Here is a 7865-nt window from a genome sequence, read left to right as displayed (position 1 = left end):
TATGCCCAATAGTAGAATTGCTGGGTCATATGGTAGTTCTGTTTTTAGTTTTTTGGAGAACCTCCATACTGTTCTTCATAGTGGCTGTACTAATTTACATTCCTACCACCAGTGTATGGGGGTTCCCCTTTCTCTGTATCTTTGCCAGCATCTGTTATTTCATGTCTTCTTTATAAAAGCCATTTTAACTGGGGTGAAATGATATCTCACTGTGGTTTTGATTTGCTTTTCTCTGATGATTAGTGATGTTGAGCGTTTGTTCATATACCTGTAGGCTGTGTGTATGTCTTTTGAGAAACGTGTATTCAGATCTTTGGCCTGTTTTTTAATAGAATTATTTATGTTTTTTGCTATTGATTTGTTGAAGCTTCTTATATATTCTGTTTATTAATCCCTTGTCAGGTAGATAATTGGCAAATATTTCCCCCCATTCTGTGGGTTGTCTCTTGACTTTGTTGATTGTGTCCTTTGTTGTGCAGAAGCCTTTTAGTGTGATGTGATCCCATTTGTCTATTTCTGCTTGGCACACCTGTGCTTTTGAGGTTTTACATAAAAAAACTTTGCCTAGACCAATGTCCTGAATGTTTTCCTCAATATTTTCATCTAGTAGTCTCATACTTCACGTCTTAGATTTAAATCTTTTACCCATTTTGATTTGATTTTTGTGTATGGTGAGAGTCTCATTTCATTTTTCTGTGTATAGTTACATAATTTTCCCAGCACCATTTATTAAAGAGTCTGTCCTTTCCCCATTGTATGTTCTGGCACCTTTGTTGAACATGAGTTGGCTGTAAATGTGAGGATTTATATCTGTGTTTTCTATTCTGTTCCATTGGTTTGTGTGTATTTTTTCATGCCAGTATCATGCTGATACGATTACTATAGCTATGTAGTAAATTTTGAAGTCAAGTAGTGTAATATCTCCAGCTTTGTTCTTTTTGCTCACAGTTACTTTGGCTATTTGGGGTCTTTTGTGGTTATATTTCAATTTTAGGATTTTTTTCTGTTTCTGTAAAAAAATCATTGATATTTTGATAGGGATTGCACTGAATCTATAAATTGCCTTGGGTAGTATTTTTATTTTAACTATATTAAATATTCCAATCTATGGGCATGGGATAATGTTCCATTTTTTTGTGTCCTCTTCAATTTCTTTTTTTACTGTTTTATAGTTTTCCTTTTGTAGGTCTTCACTTTTTTAGGTTAAATTGATTCTTAGGGATTTTATATTTTTTTGTAGCTAGAGTACATGGGATTGCTTTCTTGATTTATTTTTTCAGATTCTTTGCTATTGGCATGTATAAATGCTACTGATCTTTGTATGTTGATTTTGTATCATGCAACTTTACTGAATTCATTTATCAGTTCTGATGGTTTTTTGGTGGATTATTTAGTTTTTTTCTGAATATAAGATCATGTCATCTGTAAGCAAGGCTAACTTGACTTCTTCATTTCCAATTTGGATACACTTCATTTTTTTCTAAATTGCTTTGGCTGAGACTTCCAGTCCTATGTTGACTAAAGTGGTAAAGGTATGTATCTTTTCCTTGTTTTAGATTTTATAAAAAAAGGCTTTCAATTTTTCTCTGGTTGGTATGATTTAGCTGTTGTTTTGTAATATTTGGCCTTTCAAGGAATGTTCCTTCTATACCCAGTTTGATAATGGTTTTTTTTTTTAAAATAAAGGAATGTTGAATTTTATCAAATGCTTTTTTAAGCATCTATTGAAATGATCATGTGGATTTTGTTCTTCATTCTGTTAACGTGATATATCACCTTCATTGATTTGCATATGTTTAACCATGCTTGCATCCCTGGTATGAATCCCTTTTGGTCATGGTGAGATTGTTTAAATGTGTTGTTGAATTAGACTTGCTAGTATTTTGTTGAGAAGTTTTGCACTATATTCATGTGGGATATTTGCCTATAGTTTTCTTTTTGGTTGTGTTCTTGTCTCGTTTTGTTATCAGGGTAATGCTGGCCTTGTAGAATGAGTTTGGAAGTATTCCCTCTTCTTCAATATTTTTTGAAGGGTTTGAGTAGAATTGGTATTAGTTCTTCTTTAAACTTAAAAATGTAGTTAATGAAGATGTAGTTTGGTCAGCAGGAAGAGTGTGCCTTTGCCTTGGCTTGGGTTATGGTGACTGTTGTCTTAACGAATTAGGTATTTTTAGCATGTGTCTCTAATGTGAAGGTGGATAGTCAGGTTGTTACAGCCCGAAGTCATCAAACACGTGTTGCATTAAAACAATTCCCCTAATTGTGATTCTATACTAATCTAAACACTCTTTTGAGTGTATAGTATAACCAAGATTGAGAATGTGGTAGATCTGTCTTCAGAAGCAGAATGAGCTGGCTACATAGTCTCAATTCCTCTGTCCATGATCTACAAGACAACGCTGTTTCATTGTAAATTGGCTAATTAAAATTCTGGGCTATGCCTTAGTGTTGATAAGCTCAGTTAATATAAGTTGATGTCCCACAGGTAGATTCATGCTTAGTATGCTGAAAGAAAAAAACCAGATTTCTGAATTTTCTAGGAAGCAGACCAGGCCAAGTACATGAAAATGGACCTAGGTAAGGCTCTTGAAAATCTTCTTGTCTGGTAGCTGTTTGACCCATTCTAGTAACATATGCACCTAAATACATGCACATTTTTTTTCCTCAAAATTCTATGATATTTACTTACTTTATAAAATCTTTTCTGTTTTCTTGTTTTCCTTATCAGACGGTAAAGCCTTTGAAGGCAGTTAGTCCTTCTTCATTTTTTTTGTGTGTGTATTTTTCACCTAGCACAGTACCTGACATAAAGTAAGCATTTTAATTAATATTTAGTGAATGAAAGCATATACATTAATTGAAGTAAATGATCAGACATAGACATATAAATACAAAAGGGCAAATATAGATGGATTTGGGAACATCCACTCTTTTGGATTATTTATACCTTACTTTACAAACATTAGCCTAATAATCAAATACCTGAATTTGTAAACACAATTCTGTTTTCTTCTCATCCCCTATGTAGTTCTTTATGTGAGCAGTGTTTCAGTACTATCAGAGGTGGGGGATATTTAAGGATGTGGTAGGCCATAAATGCCCACCACTACTCTCTACTGACAGAGCATTACTTGTAATGTAGCAGGACAAGCCGCAGGCAAAACCCCTCAGACACCAAGTTAAAGAAGGAAGGGCTTTATTCAGCTGGGAGCTTCGGCAACACTCACGTCTCCAAAAACCGAGCTCCCTGAGTGAGCAATTCCTGTCCCTTTTAAGGGCTCACAACTCTAAGGGGGTCTGTATGAGAAGGTTGTGATCAATTGAGCAAGCAGGGGGTACGTGACTGGGGGCTGCATGCACTTGTAACTAGAACGGAACAGAACAGGACAGCGATTTTCACGGTGCTTTTCTATACAATGTCTATAATCTATAGATAACATAACCAATTAGGTCAGGGGTGGATCTTTAACTACCAGGCCCGGGGTGTGGCACCGGGCTGTCTGCTTGTGGATTTCATTTCTGCCTTTTAGTTTTTACTTCTTTCTTTGGAGGCAGAAATTGGGCATAAGACAATATGAGGGGTGGTCTCCTCCCTTAATAAGAAATGACGGGACTAGGTGAATGTAATCTAGTCTAAACCAAGGAATGAAATCTATCTTAAGTCGAAGTAAAGCTTAAGTCTATTCCAATGACATTTTCTTTTGTTGTTTTAAAAGTCTACCCTTGCATTAAAAAAATCTGCAGAACGAATGCTCCAAGGGCTCAAGAATGAGCATTGGCATTGGCATTTTCACTCCTTCTCCATAAAACAGATTGCAACAGACAGGGAAGAAAGGTAAATACCTGTGACCTTCTTTAAATTGGCCTCCACAGAAGTCATTGGGAATGAAATGAGACCTGCAGTGAAGAGTACTCAGGGAGGCCCCTCAGGTTTCCCCTCCTCCAATGGGACTTCTTTTCACTCTCAATAACTTTTTTGTGTTCTCAGGAGAAAAACAGCTAATATGCTTAGATATGAACAATTGGCTCCACATGTATCATGCAAATTTCTCAAATTTCATTTGCAAAAAACTGCTGAATGACATTTCCTCAGCTGTAGCTACTGTCCATACCTCTGGGGAATGTGGACGGAGTGGTAAGGTCAACCCCACAATAAGGAGGCTTTCTTGGTCTCAATAGGCACTTGATGCTCCTTCAAAAAGAAATACTTCGAAAGCTTTTTTGGCTAGGGTGTGTGAGCATTGCTGTGCAAAGAGAAGGAGCCAGCTTGGGCTGGGCCAAGGGAAATTAGGCTGACCCGTGGAGGGTCCTAGAACTGGCTCTGAGGTGATGTGGGTTGATGCAGGTTTGAAGATGACCTCCTAATACCTGGTCAGTTTACAGTAACCCTTTGCACTCGATTCACACTGGTGGATGTGAGACATGTCTAAAATATGTTTGACTGTTTTACTCACAGGCAGTTTTTCTTTATTCTAGATTGGGCCCCTAACCACGTTTTAAACTACTATATATTTTACCACTATTTAGGGTTATGTAGACTAAACAAAATAATTATTCCTGAGAATAATCCTTAAGAATAATTTATGAATTATCTATCATTTCAAAGCCAATGTTTTCACTTCTTGCAATTTTCAGGGAAAGTTTTCATCTAGGGAAAATATTACATAGTAGATTTCAGTGAAATATAGTAAAGAAATTTAGGGAAAAATTAACTAAATTTTGGTGAGAAAAAATTTAGGGAAATTTCAGTAAGAAGTTATAATTCTCATTTTGGGGTTATAAGAAGACAAGAAGGAATAGTGCAATGTGCTTTAGGTTACAGCTACAAAAAATAGTAGTCTTACATTCAGGAAGAATTCATAATTCCTGAAGTTTAGTATAAGAGGAAAATAGAATCTGGGGATAGAAGTATTAATTGATACACACTTATATTGGCTTGATAAATATTTATTTCCTTACAGTAACATCTGACTTATCGGAAATCATTATAGCCAGTAATTTTAGTGGTTAGTAACAGAAAACCAACCAAAATGGGCTTAGTAAAAGGAGAATTTAATGGCAGTTGAAAGTGAAAGGTACAAGTAGGGCTGTTTGATGGAGGGGCTCAGATGGGATCACCAGGACTCTTTTCTCTCCATCTCTCATTTCTGCTTCATCTGGATTAAATTCCCCATGGTCAGTAGCATTGCTACAGCTGTTCTAGCCTCACAGACTTACTACTCTCTGCCTCTTTTCCAGGTGATCCTATAAAACTTGTGGGATTAATTCTGGTTGAACTGATTTAGGTCATGCCCACTTCTTCATCTTGACTATGATGTGGGGAAATGCTATGCACTGGTTGACTTAGGTCTGGGTCATTGACTTCTCCCCTGGGGCTGGGCTGGAGACCTGAAGCATCCAGTGGACTGTAAGAGAGCGAGGAATAAGTTCTCAGATGAAAATCAAAGGCATACGACAGCATAATGGAAATGAGAAAGATCAATGTCTACCAAGCATCCCAAAATGTATCTTATTTTAAAACATGGTTTTCCTGTTTTCCATGATAGTTTATTGAGAAAAATATTTTGTAAAAAGCCTAGCTTGGTCAATAAAATGTACTTTCTCAGTACTTATCATTTCAAATTCCCCTGTTGACTCCTGTGAAACCAATATATTGAACAATCTCCACATACAGGCTTTTCTAAAAATGTATATTGAGATAGAGTATACTAAATAGAATATATCCTGTCTCCTCCCTGTCTGAGTCCTGGGAATCTCAGCAATCCTTTCACAAATGGTGTTCTGTGAGCTGGTGTGTCTTTGGTGTGGACCCACTGTGGGTGGAATGAGCTCTTTTCAGACCTGTGTACGTTACTTCTCTTAGTCAAAGGACAAAATCTCTTACACCAGCTGGCTTATAAACAACAAACATGGATTACTCACAGTTCTAGAGGCTGGGAAGTTCAAGATCAATGTGCCAACAAGTTTGGTGTTGGATATGGGCCCATTTCCTGGTTGACAGATTGCTCCCTTTTCACTGTATCCTTACATGGTGGGAAGGATAAATGAGCTCCCTTGGGTTCATTTTATAAGGGCATTAATCCCATTTGTGAAGACTGCCATCATGACCTAATTGTCCTCCAGAAGGCCCTACCTCCTAATACCATTGCCTTGAGGATTAGCATTTCATCATATGAATTTTGAGGGGATACAAACATGCAGACAATAGCATTCTCTCTGGGAAATACCTAAGTCAGGGTCAGGTCTTGGCAGGTGAGTTAGAATAAAACCCTTACCCAGTAGTCCTGACTACAGGATTTGGTCAGGAGCCTCTGGGCTGTCACACTCCACACTCTACTTCTTGGCTTCAAAATGAGGGATTGTTGTAGTTAGGTCAGTTTGGTGATTCTCCAGTCCTTTTCCTCTGGAATCTTTTTGTACCATATTATTTCTACAGCAAATTATTATTATTATTATTGTTTGAGACAGGGTCTCACTCTGTCAGCCATGCTGGGGTGTAGTGGTGCAAACATGGCTCATTGCAGCCTTGAACTCTCGGTCTCCAGTGATCCTCCAGCCTCAGCCTCCCAAGTAGCTGAGACTACAGATGCACACCACCACACTTGGCTAATTTTTTTTTTTTTTTTTTTTTGGTAACAACGGGGTCTTGCCATCTTGTTCAGACTGGTCTTGAACACCTGAGCTCAAGCAGTCTTCCCGCCTCAGCCTCCCAAAGTTCTGGGATTACAGACGTGAGCCACCTCGCCCAGCCAACAAATTCTCTTTCTTCATGTTTGTTGAGAGATACTTGTGTCTTATTCATAGCTGAACTTGCATAGCATATTAAACCTTTCCTTATTTTTTTCTGAGCATAGCACCTTACTTGTCTCTCATCAGTCCAGGACTTGGGTTAAGTAATTGTTTAACTTTATTTTTATTTATTTATTTATTTAAGACAGAGTCTTTCTCTGTCGCCAAGGCTGGAGTGCAGTGGCACGATCTTGGTTCACTGCAAGCTCCGCCTCCCGGGTTCACGCCATTCTCCTGCCTCAGCCTCTTGAGTAGCTGGGACAACAGGTGCCCCCCACCACGCCCGGGTAATTTTTTTGTATTTTTAGTAGAGATGGGGTTTTACCGTGTTAGCCAGGATGGTCTCGATCTGCTGATCTCGTGATCTGCCCGCCTCGGCCTCCCAAAGTGCTGGGATTACAGGCGTGAGCCACCGCCCCCGGCCTAACTTTATTAACTCTAGCCTGTCCAGGGATACAATCTAAGACACCAAATAATTTCAGTTACTAGAAGGGCACCAGTATGGGATGCAGATAATAAAGGTTGTTAGGCTTAAATGGAAGTAAGTATTCCTACAATCATTTAATCTCATTATTTTTTAAATAACTGAGCCTGAAATGTGAACTTTAATCTTCTAGTGTCCTCAAGATTTTGACACAACCAGAGCTCTTTCTTTCTGTACAGAAGACCTTAGGTTGTTAGCTTTCTACTTGGTTTATGATATTTTCTATTTTTGTCTTATAACTGTTACTTCTTAAAACAATCAGTATACCTAATTTAAAGAGATTCCTGGGCTTCCCTGTTGTTTTATATTTCTAAGATAAGGAAAACTTGAATGATTTACATGTAATTCCAGTGCACATGTTTAATACACTGACTTTGGAGCGTTTAGTTTGGCTTGCTGGATGTCTTCCTCCAGCCCCTTATTTTCTAGTTACTTTCTGGGTTCTGAGTATGAAAAATAGGTGGAGGGAGTTTGGTCCTTGCATTTTGCAAAAGGCAAATGTGTACTTTTTAGTTTTAAGGACCTCAAGAAAAGCTGTCTAATCTTGGAGACTTTATGTTTTATGAATGAACAAGTGGTTTCTTTCAGTTAT

Source organism: Pongo pygmaeus, chromosome 4 (genome assembly GCF_028885625.2).
Source record: "Pongo pygmaeus isolate AG05252 chromosome 4, NHGRI_mPonPyg2-v2.0_pri, whole genome shotgun sequence".
NCBI lineage: Eukaryota > Metazoa > Chordata > Mammalia > Primates > Hominidae > Pongo > Pongo pygmaeus.
The sequence above is the reverse complement of the archived record's forward strand: the minus strand, read 5'-3'. Positions refer to the sequence as shown.